General features: G+C 42.1%; 1 protein-coding gene across 7 annotated transcripts in view; it reads left to right on the top strand.

The window, feature by feature from the left end:
- The window catches only part of syt1a (synaptotagmin Ia), a 173,140-nt gene that overhangs the window by 76,585 nt on the left and 74,626 nt on the right, over positions 1-21,929 (top strand). For 6 of the 7 annotated variants that reach the window (XM_037121618.1, XM_037121624.1, XM_037121620.1 and 3 more), the window contains one exon: positions 11,571-11,664. The exons of the other annotated variant lie outside the window; for it this stretch is intronic. The gene's annotated coding sequence lies outside the window, so the exon portion shown is untranslated. The remainder of the gene's footprint in view (positions 1-11,570; positions 11,665-21,929) is intronic. 7 annotated transcript variants of the gene reach the window in all.

Genomic DNA, 21,929 nt, shown 5'->3' on the forward strand with positions numbered 1-21,929 from the left:
CAGACGAGGTTAAACTAAGAGTCCCACGGTCCCTGGCTCTCTGTAACTTACTCCACCTTCGAGCTTGTCGTTTAGCCAGAGAATAAATGTGTACTTGAAGCTTACTAACAGAGAAGAAAGAGTGTATTAGAGTCCATCTCCCTCCATGGCACTGTCCAAATGAAGATGTTACACCCACCCTCTTTCCCCAGCTTTCTCCCGGCATGAGCTATCCCTGCACAGGGCTCATTTCTCACTTCTCTTGTGACAAATTTGTTGAAACCATCCGCCATTTTATTCACATATGAATTGCTTTTCTGTGTGTGTAATTTGCAAAATACTTACTGCAAATTATGCAAAATATTTTGATTAGAAATTGCTGCCAATCAGGTGTTGGAATTTTAGCATGATTTTACTTCTTTATCTGATTACTTCTTGTTTTTCTTCTGTCCTAATTCACTTCATGTGTGGATCTGAACAGGGGAAATTAGGTTAACATTTGATACTAGGAACATGTGAGTAGTTAGTATTTTTGCTCCCTCACGAAAGGAAGAATCAGGTGTTTTAATTCAAATCACAGACGTGTGTATTTTCTTTAACACCTTGCAGTGATTTTGAATTGAATAAACAATGTGAGACCTGTGTTGTCACATGCAGGCAGTGCAGTGATGGAGGGCCGTGAAGGGCACTGTCAAGGTGACTTCTGGGGGTGGAGAATATAGGAGGATGTGACTTCAGGGAGCCTATGTGACTGAGAAATTTTCCTGACAGATTGCCCCCCCCCACACACACACACTTTTCCTTTTTGCTTTCATTCACACAGTCGAGATTAAGATCTCTTGTTGTAATTATTGCTGTGTTGGGCGGCCTAATTCTGCCAAGTCGATAGCATCACACCCGTCAGGTGCTATAGAGGGTATCTGGCACCTGCTGTTCATGTTGTCCACGTGTTCCAGTGGGCTGCAGTGGATGGTAATAGCACTGTTATGTGATACATGTCTGTCGATCGACTTGCTTCTGGAGAGCTGCCAACCCCTCCTCGCCTTGCTTCCCTCCTGTAACTCAGGAAGTTGCAAAGATGATGAAAAAGGACAAAAAACAAAGTAAAGGATAAGCCTTGGGTCTCTGATATTTTTCACACTTGATGTACAATAAGGGCATCAATCATCCCCTGCAGTCCCAAGAAACACATCTGGCCAGTTTCCCTCCTCCAAACACAGGCGCAGGAGTCAATTGTGCCTAATGAGCGATTGTGCTGCCATGTACTATACTGTCTGTTGTACACAGCAAGGCACGGATACGACCAGACTGCTTCCATCAGCACACAGACAGACTACACATCCACCCAGATAACCTTTGTCAGTATTCATTTCTCATGAAGATAGCTTCCCCGTGTAGGTATTAGACCAACACCCATCTGAAATCTAAATAGCGAGAGAGTTGAAAAATGCTGACGGCTGACCAGTTATTTCTGGTGACCCTATATTCAGTGCAGCCACACCAGCTGTATGGAGAAGATAGAAAGCCACCACAATGATGACCTTCCACAAACATGAATATAATGAGTATGAATACATGAAATTATTATCTCCGCTAGATGCACTCCTGGAGGGCGTTTTGTATGTGTCTGTGTGTGGTTCTGTCCACAGCTAATCTGGCACATTCCTGGACCCATCCACCTTTTATTTTGTGTGTGCTTTTATGACCGTTTCGGCAAAGACATCTCATGGTTGAGGTGATTCACAATTTTTGGAAAACTATTTTATCTGATCATCAACTCCTTCAGTTTGCCCCCAATGACACAAAGTGGACATCTGCACTCTACTAACAGAAAATCATACTGTTTATCCACTGAAAGCCAATTTTAGAGTCCACCTCTCCTCGTTCCACTGTAGTCCTGCGTCCTGGGATGTTGTGCCCACAACATTCTCTGACTTCCAGTTGTTTTACCAGCCTTAGTCCCATTTGTCCATTTCCTTTTCCTTATACCAAGCTGGATTAGCACGACTCTTATTCTGACTCTGTTCTTCTTTTGAGCTGTCAGGCTGGTCAGGTTTGATGGTCAAAAGACACCGTGGGCTGAATCGGTCTCAGAGCCTGTTGTTCAGTCCACAACACCCACTTTATTCTCCAATCTTAATAACAGTATTTATGCCATAGCTACATGCATGTTTCAGCAATGAAGCCAAAGAAATGGCAGTAAAAACACTCAAACATAAATTGGAGGAGCTACTGGCTGCTGCATCTCCAAGCACTGCCGTTGCCATATAAAATAAAACAATTAAAACCATTTCTGACTAAATTTATGAAGACACTCATATTTATATATTGTAAAATCTCCATCCATAAGGGAACATGCTTATTTGGTAAAATCCACAAAAAAAAAAATCATAATTTCACAATCACAAATGACCATTCCCATTAAAATTGCATCAAAATGAGCCTTACTAAGCAGCGGAGTATAGTCATTGTTTTGCAAAACTTTCACAGAAAAATTGTGGTCATTCAGAAAAGGTTAAAGTTACCTTCATCATACATTTTGAACGGTTCAAACAGAATGGAAGGAGTTAAAGAGAGGGGAACTCAAGAATGCAGGTCTGTCTTTGAGCATAATCTGATTTGGTTGAGTGCTTGTAGGTGCTTCTGTGAATCCACATGTATATGTCAGTGTGCATTTGTGTTTGCATGGATGCTCCAGATGAAACCCTGTAGGTTTGGGATGTTATCTTCCTGCTGCAGCTGATGGATCTATTGAACTCAGTAGTGATGCAGCTTAATGTCAGGTGACTGTCACTTAAATAAACCGTTGCACCCACTCATTTTAAGCTTTAGTGGTATCGAGATGAATTTCGTGCAGAGCCTGATGGGACTTTTTATGGACATTGCTTTTTCTTCACGTCATACTCGAGAACTCAGACTTTACATGTGCAGTGAATGTAGGATTACATTTCTGCTGGGGAGTTGTTGGCGTGTTTATATGTCAGTTTGAGCTGAAGAGCGAGTGCTGTTGAGTGCTGGATCGTGACTTTCCTTCCTGTGTGGGAGCTGCTGCTACTCCCACGCGTCATCTCAGTCTCTCTTTTCTCTCTCTCCAGATCCACTGGTCTTTAACCTCAGCTCAATTCTCACTTAACCACCAATTTACTCCATGTCACCTTCATCCACTAAAGAAACCAGACATTTTTAATTAGCATATAGCTAAAAAGCTTCTCTTCAAGCATGCGCTCAACTCTCTATCACACACTTTAACCACACGTACAACCTATATCCATTTGATGATGATCATACCCAAAACACATGCACACACAAAAAGAAATCACAATTATGAATCAAACATGACACATAATGCATGTGATGCCATCTCAGGTTTCTATAAATGTGTCATAGTAACAACTACACTGCCCACATGGCGAGGCTTTCTGATAACAATACTAAACAAATTTGAATATTCGGAGATTTCACTCTCGCTGACCTTGGAGGCTCCGTGTGGCTGGGCAGTAACGGGGTTGCTAAGGTAATTTAATTACCGTACCCTCCACGGGCAAGGGTAATTACTGCTCTCTAAATCCCAACTAATCCCCCCTCTGAGTCCCCTACACAGACTTGGCCCGGGGCGCTCTAACAGGCAGCGCTGACTCCTCGATCCCGTCCCAGACAGGGCCACTCCAAAAGAAACACTGATCCTGTCTGCATTAAGATGCTCCTCGGTGGCTTCATTTGTGTATGATGAGTTCTCTCCATACTGTACTGTGTGGCTGCGTCAATGTGTCTTTCAGTGCAAAGGGCTTCACTCATCAGTCCCAGTGAATTCCTCTCACGTTGCCACTCCCTTCCTCGTGTGTGTGAGTCAAGGGGACTCTCAGGTCAAAAGGGCCACTTATCTCTCCATAAGACTGTCGTAATTAACACTGCTGGGATGAATAGGATGTGGCCTCTGTGAGCAGCAGTGCCTGGTGACTGGAGTAAGGAGAGAAGGACAGGAGAGAGAGGATACTGAGCATGCTAATAGAGGGTTTCTGCTTCCTCTGCAGGACTTATTTTTACATTGAAGTTAGAAGCAGATAGATAAAGGTCAACTCTGTGGCAATGGTGCACGTCTGTCTAATATATATACATTAAGATTGTGCAAACTTTACATAACAGACCAATTTTTAGACTGAAGCAGCACAAATGGATTTTTTTAGTCATTTGGGAGAAACAAAACAAGCCGTAAACACAACATTTACATAAGCAACCATTCGTCTGTTAAAACATCCATTAAACACAGAATAGCATTATCATTCATCAGGGGCTCAGCCCATCTGATGGATGCATTTCCTGCTAGTCCTTTCAGCCTCGTTTGGTCTCCGTCAGCTCCTGCTAATTGCTTCAGTATCGTCACCAGCTAGCTGCTAACTCTGTCCGTCTGCCAATGAGATTAAGATGTTGAAACACACCACAGAGTTAATGGTAACTGCAGAGCTGCAAAGAACTTCACTACAAGAGACCCTTCTCACATTACATGTAGTCCTTTGAACCACTGTCGATCAAAAAAATATTGGTTTGTGTAGCTTTAATTTCCTAACTGTTGGGTAACAACTTTGAGTTTTATAAGGTCGCTATCAATTTGCCGGATCGTAGTCCGTTACATTCATTTCTACAGGACAGTATGTCAGGGCTATGTTATCACTGCAGTGTTTTTAGACATTAGTGCATTCAAATATTCTACAAAATCTGAGATGTAGCAATGCTTTCCTCTAAGAAAGCACCAAATTTGCACCGTCCTTTTCATAGCGCCCACATCGCCTTGTTTCTCTGTTTTATTAACAATATATTTATGAATTTAGCCAATAAGCTTGGTTTTATACAGGTATAACAGATTCCAATGCTTTTTGAACGTTTACTCTAAATTCCTGTCATGCCTCCTTGAAAGCACCAATAAGAAGGCTCACAACCTCACATGTGCAGTACAACCTAATATAACCTTGATGAGATCATAACAATACCAAAAAAATAATATGTTTTAATTATGCACAAGTATGAATGAGAAGAAAAGCTGCCTGAAAGTTGCAAATCAAACAAAAACACAACAACCTATACTGATGATATGTTTTGCACAATAGTCAACAGTAAGTGGTTACATGCAGATCCTAGCTGAAATATTCAAAACCACAGTTATTGTCCTTTAAGGATCTTTATAACCCACTGAAGTTGGGGGTCTTCCGCTGCTCCTATTGCAACCTCAGGATGCAGCTGAACATCTGTGTGACATCAGTGGCTTTGGAAAGTGTTTCTGACCTCAGCAGGTGTTGTGTGTGTAACTGTGTGTCTTTGTGTGTGTGTGGGAGGGGGCCGAGTTTACGTACAGTGTCTGCAGCATGCATGTGTGGGAGCGAGCTGGGTGATGGTTAAAAGAACATCTGTGTGTATTGAAAAGAGCTCCATATTTGAACAGCCACTTACCCCTCGATAAAGCTGTAAGTGATTTGTGGCAGCTTCCTGCCTGCAGGAGAGAGAGAGACAGACAGACAGAGAGAAAGAGAGAGGGAGAGAGATTAAACAAGAGCATCAGCTGTAATTACGGCTACTTTCCTCCATTTGGAAGTGCATGTCTGTGTCTCAGAGAGAATTAGCACCAGATTCTCTGGGTGGGTCAAAGCAATACAAGTCGAATGGGGCAAGAATTAAGAATTACACAACCTAATACCATAAGAAGACAGTAACACGTCTGACAGAGGGCCTGCTGACAATTTTTCAGCTTTTAGCATCAGTGTTACATGTGGAAACGGATCGATAAGAAGGAATCTGTCTTTATACAGCAGCGGGCAGAGTTTTCATCTTTGCCTCAGGCTTGAAAACCTCCCACAGTAACCCCTGCTCTTACCTGCCAACTGAGTTCAAATGCACTTATTGTGCGTTGCTTTGGACAAAAGTGCAAAAGTCCAGCTCTCAACAATTTTATGTCCAGTGCCAACAAAGGAGGTCTTATGCCCTTTCTATATCCAAGCATTTTAATTAAGGCTGTGGAGGAAGTGGTTCTGAATAGCTTTGATGCAAGAGACTAGAGTTCGTAACCTTCACAGACCTGGAATTAAAATTTCTGTCTTTCCCTTACCTAAAATGTTGCTGTGCCATAGTTTACTGTCATAAATGCATTTTTTCCATATTCCAATACTTAGTTGCCATGAGCATATATTGTAAAAACTGTATTTTTTAAAAGATATTAGCACTGTAATGTGTTGTCAGTGGGCCCTGACACACCAGGCTGATGGTCAGCCATTGGTTAGTGTCCAGACAGTGTGCTGTATCGTGATGTATTTCGTTATCTAGATAAAAAAACAACCTATATTTGGATTTGAGGTTTTGGACATATCACACCTCCTGAATATGGACAATAGCCAGTGCAGAATATACTGCCAAGGAGAGATAGTGCCTTTCTTAGCACTGAATTAATTGTTGTAGACAAGTCTAGCAGTCACCTTGTTTTTCATGCATGATGCAGGTGCTCGATTTTATATTAATATATACCCAGGACTTAATTATACCTCCTTTTCGAATGCTTATTTCTCCAAAATGTACCAAAACACGTAATACAAATTGTGTGAAAGAAGATTTGTGTATAAAATGTGTAGTCAAGAGCAAATTGGTCCACACCTCTGAGAAACAAAAGCTTCTTTCTGTTGTAAAGCTTCACATCCTCTCTCTCAGTGGTTGAATAAGACCAGTGATTTACAGTGTCCAAAGGTGGCCATTCAAATGCTCTTGACATTTGGGAAATTGTCCTTTTTGTTCACCCATCTCCTTTTATTTCACCGCCTTTTTTCTTCTAAATGCCATTTCGCCCTTTTCAGTCCACCTTCACCTTGTTGATCCTGCTTCCATTTTTCCTTTCCTGTTTCATCTAGCTCGACCACTCTCAGGCTCCTGGTTGGAAAGATTAGCTTTTTTAGCTTTTCTGTTCCTATCCCCTGTCAGGTTCTTTTGAAATGTTGGCACTTCATTTTTTTGTTAGAAGTCAAAAGCATTAAGTGCTGTTGCAGCATTTTAAAATGGCTTGTTGTCACTTTGATCTTTTCCTTCCTCCATCGATGGCAAAAATGCTTTTGGCCTCATCTTGACGTTTGAGCTGTCAATGTTCTCGTTTTTCTGCTTTACATTTCTTGTACGTCATGTGTCAATCACACAGCACAGCCATTATCAGACTTGCTTTTGTTTGTTTGTTTTTTTTGTACTTGTAGTGATTAAGTTTGTGGGTAGGGCTCTTTACTGAGATTTTTCAAAGGTGCAATATGTAAGAAATGGTCACCTGTTGAATTCACCCTCCCAACAAATGCAGGCAGATTAGGGACTATGGATACTATGAATATGTTTTTTTTAGATTCCCTGTCAAATAAACAAATAAAATATCACTAGTGTGCAAGTAAGCTCAGTTAACCCTGCGACGACCGTCTTAGTAGCTGACTCCAGCAGGGGATTGCTGGTGTTGATTACTATCAGACCTCTTGAGGTACAAGCTATAAGCTAGCTGGTTAGCACTGACATCTTTGACATGACAAGAAAACAGTAAATTCTGTTTGTTGATCGTTTTTTTTCATTTCTAAATTTCATACTGATGTACCTCTAAGGACACATTTCTCTCACTGCTAAAGAAAACTGCCCATTCTTCTTTTCATTCCAAATTGGCTGTCAACTCCTGTATCTACCACAAATTCTCCAAGATACCCAAGATACCAAATAAAGTGAGAATTTCATGGAGTCGGAATAAATGTTTTTTTCCGTTTTTCTGAGGGAATATTCTGTCCAGCAGGAAATGGGATGTTCACACAGTGTACATTTGTGCTCTCAGTCTTTTGATGTTAGTGGTGTTTTAACACAGATAAGTGCTGCACCTTCAGAGCTCAGTGACGTCCACAGAGGGCAGTTATCTGCACCTGGAGACCCAGCGCAGTCATTAGTGATTTGCAGCTGCCTACGTTTTTCAACAAAACAACTCGAACACCTTGTAGATTTTCCAAAGTGTTTACTCTCTTTCTCCAGGTAATTATTTGCCCAAAACTATTATCTGCTGGTTTACATTTGAAAGGGTGATGAGCTTTTGGAGGGGTGCAGTTTTCAGCACTAGCTGCAATAGCGGACGTTCTCTGCACCACTAGGATGTGTTTTTGGCTGATTTTTTGGAGAAAGACAACACATATTCTCCATAGATGATGGCATGTACCGCTCAGCATGGCTGCACTTCTTCCCCTGCTCATTAGGGTTCAGCTATAAGACTGCTGTGCCACAAATCTGCACCGGCCAGTAATCGATCCCTCCAAGGCCTCATGACTAAAGGCACACACAGAGCCAAAGCGTATGTGCAGGGGAGCAAGCTGTGCAGTGTCCAGGCAGGGTGTTAGTTGGTAATCATTAACATGGTCTCCCTGTTTGTTTTGCTTCAGTCCTGGCTATAGGTCTGTTAGCTTTTATACATGTTGTGTGTGTGTTGTCAACAGTGCTATGTGCTTCATTGACTTTATCAGCCTGTGCACTTTATTTAATCTCTGGATCTCTCCATAGACACACATACATACAGTAACACACATCTGACATCTGTTTACGCCTGCAGTCGCTTTTCTCACGCAGTTACAGTTTGCTGCAGACTTCCTGTTCTCTGGCAACTCACAAATGAGGTTGAAAGACGGATGTGCGTGTACAAAAAGGGTTCATAATTAATCAGTAGATAAAACAACCAAGCAAACACTTTGAAGGTAAATTCAAGGATATCCTGAGGAGAGGATTGATTGGATGACCTCTTCAAGGAAATTAACGCGACGCTTGTTGTGGCTGTAAGGGCAGACGGGAAGCACAGAAGGCAAACAGCAGGGCTCTGCAGAACTATTACTCATAGATTCAAATTTACAGACATAGAAAACTTTGGAGGTGTTCGATTTGGCCAAAGTTTAATCCAGATCAACTACAGATTAGTTACAGATTGCATAGCTAGACTGAATGTTTTGAAACGCAGTACTAGCCAAGGCACAAACAACATATTCTGTTAATGACGGAAACACAAACACTGTGAGTGAACTATGAATTCAGGCACTGTCAGCCTGAGCTTGAGCTGTTTTTAGTTTTCTCTTTTTAGCTTTCATCTGCAGTGATGACTTTATTACAAACTGAAAGTTATTAAAAAGTATAAACCCAGAGGCTGAGAAAGATTTAATTTAAGATAGAAACTTAGTAGAGGTAAGTGTAAGAGAAGGTAATTTACTGAACAGTGAGTGGTGGTGCCATAATACAGAGGAATATAAAAGATACTACAACTGTCATAGCCATCATTAGGATTGATTTTAATCATAAGAAATACGATTCAGATAAATAATTGTACTGCACAATAAAACAAGACTCTAGACACTTCAAATGTGGTACTACATGCAAATAAATACAGAAAGTGCATATAATGAAAACTTAAGTATGATAACTGTTACAATTACTATTATATGAATTATTTTGGTTGTGAGCTTATAATTGGCCTTCATGGATCGGTTCGTAGCATGATAATTACAGAACCTGATTAGACAGGCTCTGATCAGTGGTCTGACCCTGAAAAGGTTTTGCCCTCCAGCTAACCACTGCACACACTAGTCAATTAAGCATGCAGCAAAATGGATGGAAATATATGGATGGGATGAAAATTCTCATTTCTTTATGTTGCAACATGAAGTATCTTTAGGTTACATTTTCAATAGTGTCAACACTGTGCGTATGTTCTGGTTAGGTGAAGGCATTTAAACCAGTTGGTCAGGGTGAAAGAAAAGCTTAAAATACCTGTTTGGGCACCACAAATATGGCTCAAGATGTTCTGACTTCCCATAAAAAATACTGTTGTTTGTTGCCACAAGATTGGCTTGAAATTGTCCCTGGCTCTCCTTAAACATATCCAGTGGTGTCATATTTAGAAATGTTGAAACACAATCTCGACATTGGTGGCCTTCTTTGCCTATAACTCTACCACAATCCCCTCCACCGCCATCTAAAAGTCAGGCTAAGGTAGGCTATGACACGTACAAATGTGAATGAATCAGCAACATTTTATCCTGGTAAATGGGCTGAGCAAATTTGGAATTGGCAAATGTCGGTAAAAGATGAATTGTCCATCCATATATTGAAGGTATACGATGCAGGATTGTCCTAAAAAGCAACCAGTTTGTCAAATGGAAACCATTAAATCTCACTGAGTAGGGATCTAAGATCATCAGTGCAGGATATCAGGCTGAAGTACTTATTCAAGAAATCGGTAAATGTTGGTCAGAGTTGTATTTCTTCTGTGATAAGTTGTTTTTAAGATTTTTGTACTGCAGCTCGCGTTCAGACGCCATTTGACATTTGGGAAATTCGGTATGTTGTTTGTTTGGTATCAGCACAGCACATAAGGTATTTTGTCAGCATATTAAAGCCTCAATGATACTCCATCCTTGTCTGTAACCTTCATGAAGTTTTAAGTCGTGTTAGTGCTTTATTTCTTTTTTCTGAAATAGAACATGGCTCAGCTTCTCTCCTATTTTTCCTTCTGTCTACTTTTCAGTGAATGAAAGAATAACAACAAAAGTGAGGAAGTCTTTATATCCATATAGGGGATATTTAGTTTCCACCCTTATGATCTTTTGTCAGTTGTTGGATTAAACAAAGGGCTGTTGTCATCACCTTCTCTGGGCTGAAAAGGCTGGCAGTAGGCTTAAGTACTTTTGAATTTCATGCCAATAAGGCGCCATTAAACATTCACACCTCCATCAAGACAAGCGCCGCTGGCCTGCCTGTGTCCACCCGAGTGGCCAAATGAGACCCGACCGCTTGGCAGATTTTTTGCTGCCGGTCCTCCTTTGCCTTCGCATCTGCTGCCCCCTCCCTGGGAGACCCGGTTGACACATCTGGTCGGGCTGTGAGTCGAGGGGACGCCAGGCAGCTCCTTGAGGCGGAGCATTAGCATACACTTACTCTGGGAATGCCCTTGACTTGCTGTCTGAAGAAGAGCACGTGAGCAGCATCAAATACACTAGAGAGCCATAAGGAGAGACAGGAGACAATAGATAGAAGGAGAGGATGCAATAAAGAGGAATAAGTGAGATCAAGCGGCAGTTTAAGTGTTAAACATGGAGTCAGAACTGTAATCATGTAGAATATGAATGCTTCATCACCATTTGTTCTCAGTGCTCTGTCTGCTTCCAAGGCAGAATATCATAAAGCAAGAATAAGTTTGTGTGTGGATATTTGTTTTCATGGAGCAGGAGGTGTGAGGGGGGGAAATGTCAGAAAATACTGAGCAGGGAGATAGAGGGGATGTGTGCATTTTGTCTGACAGGCGACGAGCAAGCGAGGGAGAGACAGAGAGAAGCTGGGGGAGGGGGCTGGAGTAGGTGGGCGGGAAGAGAGGAGGCGAGTGTCACGGACAGAGAGAGAAAGAGAGAGAGAGGGAAGGAACAGCGAGCTGCTCGTCTGGCAGAGCTGTTGACTGGGTGTGCGAGTGTGTGATCGCGAGTGCTTCTTGAGCCGCCGTTTGGAGAGAAAAAAAAGGGGACGTTGCTTTTTGAGCCTTTGTTTTTATTCCCTTTTTCTTCTCCCTCTTCTTCTCAAAGTGCCACATCGAGCTCCCACAGCAAAGGAAGAACTTGTCCGAACCCCCTCGCTGGGATTGTTTAAGAGGAGCCGGGGAAGACAGCGTGCTGCCAGGTAAGAGAGGATCGTAGGAAGCGTGTTTATAGTGAAAATGATACATGTGATGCCTGGTTGAAACGGAGACAACACGCTGCTTGTGATGTGTGTTTGTGTGAGTGTGTGTGTGTTTGTGTCAGCAAACGTGGCTCGCAGGACATTCGTACTGTAATTGTGATCAAAAGAGTCAGGTCGTGTAGAGGAAGAGGAGGAAGATGAGGAGGAGGCGTCATGCGGGATGGCAGATGTCAGGCGCATGTCAGATTTACAATGATGGGGATTACTCAGAACGAAAACACAATAGTTTCCTAAATCAGATGAAGTGTGGAGAAACTGGAAAGACTGTCCTGTTCTGCAGTACTTTAGTGTGAAATACTCTCACTACAGATCCGAGTTGAGGTTTCCACACTGTATCTGTGGCATCGTTTTTTTGAAGAGCCTTGAAAACTGGTTTGTGATCAGTTTGTTTTGTTTCCATCTACATTTATGAGACCTGGAGAGAGCTGCCTAAATTTTTCACCAGGTATTTGGATGACTGATAAATCGGTTTGTGTAATTTTTTTAAGGTCAGAGGAGTAAAGAAAATATACATCTTCTAAAATGTGAAAATCTTTGGGTTGTAGACAAAACAAGGGTGTCATTTCAGGCTTTGGGAAACACTTTGGTCCAAAAATATAAGAAAATTGTCGAACGACTGATGGGTTTATGAGGCAGTGAAAATAATCGTTCCTTGAAGCCCCTGTTGCTGCATGTGACTCTACAGCTGATAGGAATCGTGACATTAGTGACTGACAGGGATAAGCTGACTCCCACGGAGGGGTTAGGTCGAGCTCCAGATCGACAGTGGCAGCAGCGTAGTCAGAGAGGTGAAGGAAAAAGAAAAGAAAAAAAGACGTGCTGTATTCAGGAGTTGTACAGTCTGATACAACGGCTCCCCAACCCAGGGCTTTGTCATTTAATGAGAAGTCATACTGTAATCGAATCACTGCCCTGCCTTCCCTGCTGTTTGTCATTTCCCCTTTGTCGTTTCTTATCTCCCTCTCTCCATCCTCATTATCCCGGATTCAACTGAAATGAACAAGTCCATCTCTCTTCCTTTCCCATCCCTCCCTGCATTCATACATGCTGACGTACAGTAGACTATTAAACAAAGACAGACTACAGGGCCAGAGGCTGAACAAAGCTGCACTGTGCTTAATAACATTTGCGCTTTTCTATTTCTTTCTTCTTCCCTCATTTAGAAACATGAAAGAGGTGAAGGTTGGTAGATTGTGTGGCTTCAAATAGCCCACCGTCTATTTGATTCCATTGTCTTGTGCAGGAGCAAGCCATGAAAGCTAACACGCAGCTCCCAGTCTTTTCAAACGCAGAGAAACTAATTCAGTTGGATTTTGACTTCATTTTTCCACCACCTTCCAAATCCTTTATCCTCGGACAGGCTTCAATAAATCTTATTCACATCTTCCGTGCCTTTGTGGCTTCTTGGAAAAATGGATTTCTGCGTCGCCAAGTGGACCCGGACAATCTGCTCACCTCTCATATTCATGCCATTGTTACCATTTAGATTTATGTGTAAAAATCTGGAGTCATTTGTGGAAGCTATTTAATACGATTCTTTCTCTTTGAGGCTGGCATTGTGATGTGATTTGACAACTGTTTGTTGCTTGTGTGTGTCCACGCTGTGTGATGTGTATCCAGCTGTGAGATCTCCCATCGCATTAATAGTTAATGAGCGTCTTTAGCACCCATTCATATGGCCCATTCACACAGTGTTTTTGTTTTTCTAATGGACGTAACGTGACACACACTGTACCTTATTTCCATTATTGATTAATCTGCTGATTATTTTCACAAATACGGTAGTAAATTAGTCTTTAAATGCTCATCAGAATCCAAAGTGACATCTTCAAATTGACATTTTTTTGTCTAACCAACACTCAAAAACCCGAACTATCTACATTTACATCAGAAATGATGAAAAAACACAGCAAATCCTTACATTAAAGAACCTGAAGTCAGCAAGTCTCTGATGTTTTTTGCTTTTAAAATACCTTTTTGATTGAAATTCATTATCAAAGTAGTTGGCAACTAATTTTCTTTTGATTAAGAAATCAATTAATCATTGCAGCTCTAATGTACCGTGCCATTGTGAAGCTTAAACACGGCTCAGCCTGTATTTGGATCCAGGCAACATGTTGACCTTCACACAACCTTGCAGTGTTACAGTGGATTAGTTATCATGGAGTGGCAACATTTGAGAGTAATGACTTGTCACATAAATCTTATTGAACAAGGTAGCGAAGGACAGGAGGAAGGAGGAAAAAAATATAGTTTTGACATTAGGTCTGTTAAATTTTTACCCAAAAAAAGATATATGTGACTCTACATGCTTCTCCTGTATGTGGGTGTTGGTGTGTGTCCTGACCAGAATCACTCCATCCACGGACGCTACAGCTTTCCCTGCCCAGAGCGGCAGGCAGCTCCTTTCGGTCGACTGGATGCAGTCCGCTCTCTCCGTGACTCATTGCACTCATCCACTCTGATTGGCTGGCTTTTACACTCCGGGGAAAGACAGGACGGAGCAGGGTCAGCCTCTCGTGTGCAGGGATCAGCCGTTCTTTTCACACAACGTCCCGCTGGATGCACATTCACAATGTGTTTGGTTTGACTGTTGAAAACACAGGCATGAAGTTAGACCAGAAAGGAGAGGAAATGTTGCTTCTGACTCTTTTCTGTCACAGACATTCACACATTTTAGCAAACACTGAGATCATCCTTCTTGAGACAGCCACATCCATAGTCATATTTTGTATCCATCTAAGGGATGTGGTCAGGCCTCCAGCCCCCCCTTCTCTCTGTAGATGACGCTGTCACATGTGACAGTTCTGAAGCAAACGGGGCGTGGAGCTCCCTGCCTGCTGAGGCTCTGCCTTGTGTGACTCTTGCAGACGGACCCGGCTGAGACGAGGTCCAAGCTGCTCCACCCAGTCACCCAGCCAGCAAAAATATTTTTTCTCTCTGTGGGACGAGGTTGTGTGCTCAGAGCGTGCAGCACTGATTCAGAACCATGGACAGCACTTCTGTGCAGTGAGTGAGAGAGATGGCAACAAGCAGAGGAGGGTGAAATCTCAGCACCACCTCTCTGTGGACAGCACCAACAGTCCATACACTGTAGTCAGAGATCAGACGGAAGATAACGCTCATGGGGTCAAAGCAGGGAGGATATTGCCTTGTTTGTAAAGATTAGTCATACGATAATGAGATAATATTCTGTGGGGAATATCAGATTTTACATTATGGCTGTGAAGGCGGCGTAGCTGAAGTGCAGGCACAGCAGCGTCGGAATATTTACCAACTTTAATCTATTTGTGTTTACGAACCAACAGTGACTGTCAGAGTGCACAGGCAACAGTGCTCAGGACTTAACCAGGTAGCCTGGATGAATAAACAAATATGCAAAGCCTACAAACAGGGAATGTGCTTCTTTGCCATCGTACAAGTTGTTCACTGGAGCATTAAATCTTTGTTGGCTCACAGTCAGGGATACTCATGAGGCACTTTGCCATAGCTCTGTGGCTTTATGTCGTTTTGATCATCTGCAGACCCAAGGTCATGTTAAGAATGATGATTCCAGGAGCTTAAATGTAAGTTTGTGAATGCCAAGATCCCAAGACTACATTGCTACGTGTACAAATGGGTTCATTGACATTTAGTTTGGTTTGATTAATTGATGTTCTACATTCTTATATTTTTTAAGTAGAATGGCACTGGACCCAACAGGCCCAACAGTCCCATTTAATTCAATTATACCTAATCCCATATCAAACTTAATAGCCCCATATCCCTCTATATTTCTTCTTAACCATGACTAAAGCTTACCAGATCAAAGATCCACATTAAATTGTAGTGATTCATAGACACCAGCCACCTAAATACTCCCGATTTTCTCACATCAAGATTCATTGGATTGTTTTATGTTGAAAATCTGGATCTGTCCCTTTTTTCAGTCTGTTCTGTGCCAAGTCATTATTTTTTTGGAAACAAAAAACATTTTTTTCCACAACAAATAAAATAATAATAACGCATCACACTTGCTGGGCAAGATTTCAGTGCATAATGTTTTTACCAGATGGATTAATAAAACTTGTGAAAAAAACTGACTTGGTTTGCAAAGGCCTTAAACCGCTCCTCTGATATCAGTGCAGACCGGCAGGGTAAGGGCAGGAGTTGCTGATGTTAGCCTATAAAACTCTGCTAGTGTCCAGGTTAAAGCATTGGTGTTTTTTATTTGATGACTTAACTGCTAGCCTGAAGTTGTGACTGAATTGCGAGTGTTCATGCTTTTCTGTCTCCATCAAATAAATGGGAAATGGTATTGTAATAATACCAGGATTGTCACAGTAACTGATGTACGATGTACATGTGTGCAATAGTCACATCGCAGGGCCTGCGATGTAGGAGGCAAATGAACTCATCTAATTTCACACACTGTGCGTGCAGACTCTGCATGGGCAGCGATCCACCAATCACATTAGTTCTAATTCACTGTGCTGAAGCAGACCACACCCCTGCACATGGAGTGAGTCGCTGGTAACAAGACTGAAAAATGAGCAGCGAATAAGAGAAATTTCCCCGAAAATGAAGACTCAGTGCCAAAAACAAAAGCAACGTCAGTTATCCGGAATTATTTTGGCTGCAAGAAGGATGATATTGACCACACAACACAAATAATTAGTTTGACCATTTACGTCGGTACCACACAGCTCAGTATGGCAAAAACAGGTAAGATCCATGCAGGTTAATTGTCCACAAGATAGCAGCAGTGCAGTATAATATAATGTGCTATTTAGGTCATTTGATGAAAATTCCTGTATTTTTTCATATTGCAATATATATCACAGGGTTAAAAAAAAATCGCAATGTCAGTTTTTTTCCAATATTGTGCAGCCCTACAGCTGATGATGTATGAGGGTCTTGATGGCTGTTCTGAGGGTTAAGGGGCCACTTGAAAATAAAGGGTAAGGGGGAAAATTGGAAATCGGATTGAGCCATGATTAGGTTTGTATTGTCTTCTTTTACAAAATGACTGTATTTCAGTAAAATGGAAAGCGTCCTTCGGGCTCTCTACTCCCAACTAGCTTCAGCAGTGGCTCCTTGATGACGCGGCAGAAATGTGTATATGACCTTGTGTTGCATTGGCAAACATTGTGACCACAAATCCTGACTGCAAGCTTTTCTTTTCTTTTTTTTGCCCAGCTTAGCTTTGCGCTCCTCAGCATTAGTGTGCCATACCCAAGACGAACGCTCTCTCCCATAGCAACATGCCTCATTTCACACTACAAATCATCATGATTAATCTGCTCTGGCTGTAATAAATGTGATGTATGAGTCAGTTATGGCTTTGTCGATCCATTATATTGATTTTAATGCATGGTTTTAATATGCATGTACGTGCAAAGCGTTTTAAAACGGCGGCCTCATGATTCAGATTTGTTGTATAATCTAAAATTTAGTACACTCATCGGTGCAATCATTTTTTTAAACAACTGGGGCGTCATGTTCTGTAGCTGGTGTTTCATGAATTAATTAGATGTATTTTGCATCTTATGTGTGAACACAGTAAAAGGGTGTGAAATCAGATGTGAAAACGGGTTATTGCTGTAAGGGCTGTTGGATGAAAGCTCGCTGTATCCTGTACTCTGATCTCTTGTGACGGAGTTCACAGGAGAGAGAGATTGGCAGAGCGTCGTCGCAGCGCTGATACACCAAGAAAAGCCAGAGAGATCAGAGCCACTTCCGTTGTATGCATTTACGCACACACTTTCACACAAATATGCATACATGGACTCAGCATGACTTTGATTTTGTGCCTCGCTGCAAGTCCTCCAAGTACAAAGGATCTCCAGCCCCCCCACCATCAACCCGCGCACTCCGACAGAAACAATAAGAGGCTGAACAAGTCTTGCCCTAAGGCTTCTGTTATCACCAGTGGACAGCAAACCAGCCGTCACTCCTCTCCCTCTCTTTCGTCTTCTCTCTCTCTCTCTCTCTTCTAAACCCCCATACACATGTCCCCTAATTGAGACAGCTAATAACTAACCAGGGTCATTTGTATATGTATGCATTAGCATAATTGAATAGGCATGAGTTAAGTGTTTTCCACTGGTGTGTTAATAACACGGTCCAGAAAAGAAGCGAGTACATGTGTGGCTGTGTTTGTTCGGCTCAACGCTGTCATGAACTGGGAGGCATCCATCCGTTCAGTCTCCTCCCCTTTGCCCTGCCTCGCTTCGTTTTCCCATCAGCTGTCAACGCTGTGAAACTAAGGTGTGGCCATTTTTCTTCCTCCTCCGAGATGTCTTTGTCTCTGTGGAGTTAATAAACTGTGGACTTTCCCAGTGAGAAAACAGGCACACGTGGCAGGTTAGACAGCGCTCGGACCGCTGGCCACTGCAAGGTAATTTCCTCGTGTCAAACAGACAAGGCTGGAGAGAGTTCACACATGTTTTCTTTCCCCTTCTGACCCGACAACAAAGGCCGCTGCCACCTCTGCAAAGTAGTCGGTTCTTCTTCAAGTCCACATCCCATCAATAAACCCTCCGTCTAGGAGAGGAGTCAGACAACAGAAGCACTGATGGCAGGAGGTGGGGCACATGAAGAGAGAGTTGATTTGAGTTGGGCTCAAAGTGAAGAAAGGGATGAAGGGAAGGAGGCTAGCAATGGGGCTGGGGCGAGGATATATTTTCCATCTTGGTACGCTGCAGCTGTCGTCCTTGTCACTGCGCTGTGAAAATCAGTGCACTGTCGGCTGCGATCTGAGTGGAAAAGAAGAGCTACTTTCTATCACAACATCTCTGACTCCACAGAAAGCTGCGTATTCCCCAGAGACCTTTATTTACGCAGAGGAAAGGGGGCAAAGCTGACAGCACCAAGGAAGTGCAATTTCTTTCTAGCATAGGTTACTGAAAGGTAAAGGAAAGCTGCAGAGTGACACACCTCAAACTTTTTTAATTGTTGCGTAGCAACAACCAACTGGTTGTCAGTCATTGATGCACCAAGCACAGCTTTGTTTTGTGTTGGACAGAATGTGAAATAAGGCTAATTCATAAAGGTAAGAAGAAATGTCTCACTTTAAAACTGTCATCATCACGCTCATTTTGCATCATAGTCAGGAGATATTGACATGTACTGCTGAAAATCTCATTTTCCTGTCCATGAATTATCCAGTGTGCCACATGGCTTGATCTTCATTAATGAGGGTTTTTGAGGGCTTTCGAATCTCACATTAATGGAGAGACGGCACCAAAAGTTTCTGTATCAGAAAGGTGATCATCAGAAAAGATCCAGAATAATGATGTGATCAAAGCAAAGTGCAGATTTAGATTATCAAAAGAAAAATGTGAAGAGTTTGCATGGGAATATCAACCCAATACCCAGATTGCCGTATCCATAATTGTACCATGGCCAGGTTGAATACTCGATTCCAAGGACGGTAAAATGTCTGGTTTAACATGCTATGAAATTACATGTACTGCTGTTAAACCGTACGCAAGGATTGTGTTTTTGATCTTGCTACCATAATGTTAGCTGTCTGGCAAACAGCTGATCTGAGGGGTTCAATGAGCTGAGCAGACTAATTTACCTTTCACTGCTAAGTCGAAAGGTCTGTAGTGAAAAATGTACGCAAATGAGCTTGTCTTTGGCAAGTGAACATGGTGTCAGCAGAATAATGCCCTTGAGGCAACCATCCAACAGGCACACGTTGTCTTTTAATTCCTGATTGTGGACACCTTGTCGGATGGGTATCTAAAATCTTAACAACACCCATTCTTAAACCACATATAGTACATGTCCGCCAACTGACCTTCCGTCTTAGAGAAACAACACCAATTTGACTTATCTGTTGATCACGATCTTTGATTTTGACACAGCCAACAGGGAGGTAACAGTCTTTGTGCTCATACTACATCAGTTTGGGAAAGAAATTGAATTTCCATCGGTTCCCCTTCCCTATTTACCAGGCTCAGTGGTGTCACCATCTCTCTGTAAGCTTCCAGTCAGTCCCGGTTTAACGCAATTAAAGGATCTATCATGTCAAAAGTCTGTCACAGAAAGGAAAAAGCCAGGAGGTTATCTTGAAATCAGGCATTTTCTCCAAACCCTGTCCTTTGATGCATCGACATGCCCTGAAGGAGAGTGGCTGTGGTAAATGGAGGGTAATCACTGATCTTAGATGTCCACTTGGGAGTATATTATCAGCTCCCCCATCGAGGATGTCCACTATGGGAGAAACAGATTCCATTACAGATGTGTCTCACAGGGGCTTACAGTTGCAGTGCATTGACATGACAATACACACAAATGAACACTGCATTCATGTGCAAAATTGTGAAATGTGTCCTGAGAACTGCGAAGCTGGAGGAGAAAAAAAAGGGCTGAATTTCTGGTTCATTTAAGAGCCTTTGCAGTTTCTTCCTCTTCCTGCAGAGTACAGAGAGGCAAGTGGGTCATGTAGCGGGCGTCTGTGTGAGTGTACATTCTCCTTTTCTCCTGCATTCATCTGGTGAGAACTTGCACAAAAGCGGGTTTTGAAAAGCCTGGTGAAATGCAATCAGTGCCTTTGCATTTCCAAGTAACTGTGCACACTGTGAAGAATTTCAGCAAGCCACGATGAAGTGGGCAGAGAAAAGGAAGTGAAATGTTTGGGCAGTGCTTGGTTTCCCCGTTTCTTCACATCGCTTGTTCTCAGATCAGTGGAGAAAAGTGGAGGTGTGTGTGTGCACGGAGGTCGCTGTGATTAACGGCAGCATGTTTAGCTCATGCATTATTCATCCGTCGCTGCATTCACCCACTTCCAAAAGTTGCGACTGAATTATTTGGTTGGAAAGCGTTGTTCCCGAAAATGTGAAGTGTGAAAAAACCACTGTCGTATCATGTTTAACAGCCTCCATCATCTCGCCCAAGGCTGCTTGCTTGTAAAGTTAAAATCCCAAGAAGTTTGATTGGCAAAGTTGAGGGGGGGTCACTGTTTTTGAACGACACAATGTGAGGAATTAAAATTATAACACTGATATTTCAGAAACATCCTATTCTTGATAATAGTGTTAATCAAGTCTTCCTTCCTTCCTTCCCTTTTCACGAAACCCAGTCCTCAGTCTCTGTATCTCTGCCATAACTGTCATTATAAATAACCTCTCTGGCCCCTGATATGATAAACCCGCAGGAGAAACAAATTACCCAGGATGCACAGAGAGAGACGAGTCGCTGGATTACAGTGGCTTGAGTTTGACATTCACTGAATACTTTGTGCTAATTTACCGCTTCCACCAACCGTCGCTGCGTGGCCAGGGCTCACACTGGAGACTAAAATGTCTTTAGGGAGTGAGTGCAGGGGCCAAGATAACCTGTTTTACTACTATTAGAGGGCACAGCTCCCTAATTTGATGGTTACTGTCTGCAACGGCAGACTGGTGTTTGCCATTTCATTGCAGTAACCTTTCTGTCCTGTTGTGTGCTGATTGTTGTTTCTTTATTTAGTTGCTTCTTTTGTGTGTAATATTTTAATTTATGGATCCTGATTATTCTTTACACTACTCATCTCATGTATGTTAACTCAAAGTTTCATTTAATGCAATGAAATGATATGTCAACTAGAGAGGAAATATCCTTCCTCCAAAAATCAGATACCATCGCGTTGGCCCCAAGTTTTAACCCAGAGCGTTGGTATTTTATGACCTGGGAATGAAACTCAAAAATCAACTATCTTGGATCACCTTCACTAGCTTTAATGAAGAAAATACTCAACACATCTGTCATTAATGAAAGTCTTTGTTGTGTTTATGCTTAACATTGCTCACTTGTATTCACATTTAAGTCCAGTAATATTGTACTTTTTTATTGTTAAAAAGTCTTACGAAAAAGACAAAACCTACTGCATACCATCCAAAACAAAATAAACACATCGGGGGGAACAAAATTACACTAGAGCCCCAGATGTGCGTCTGAAAATGCACTCTATTACTGAGTAATGTAAGATTAAGACCACAATCCCATGCTCTTATAGACACTACAAGCCTTTTCTTAAAAAAAAAAACTGCACATATTGGTTACATCACATATAATGCTGCCATCCTTATCTTTTGGGATTGTTGTACTATCATAGAAAGCGCTCAATAGTGACCCTTTTGCATATCTTTGAGATTAAATTCTTCTATTCACACATGATTTTCTTTGGTTGGTGCTTGTCTTCCATCACAATAGCACAGTTTATTATTTTGTCCCAT

This window comes from Acanthopagrus latus, chromosome 14 (assembly GCF_904848185.1).
Source record: "Acanthopagrus latus isolate v.2019 chromosome 14, fAcaLat1.1, whole genome shotgun sequence".
NCBI lineage: Eukaryota > Metazoa > Chordata > Actinopteri > Spariformes > Sparidae > Acanthopagrus > Acanthopagrus latus.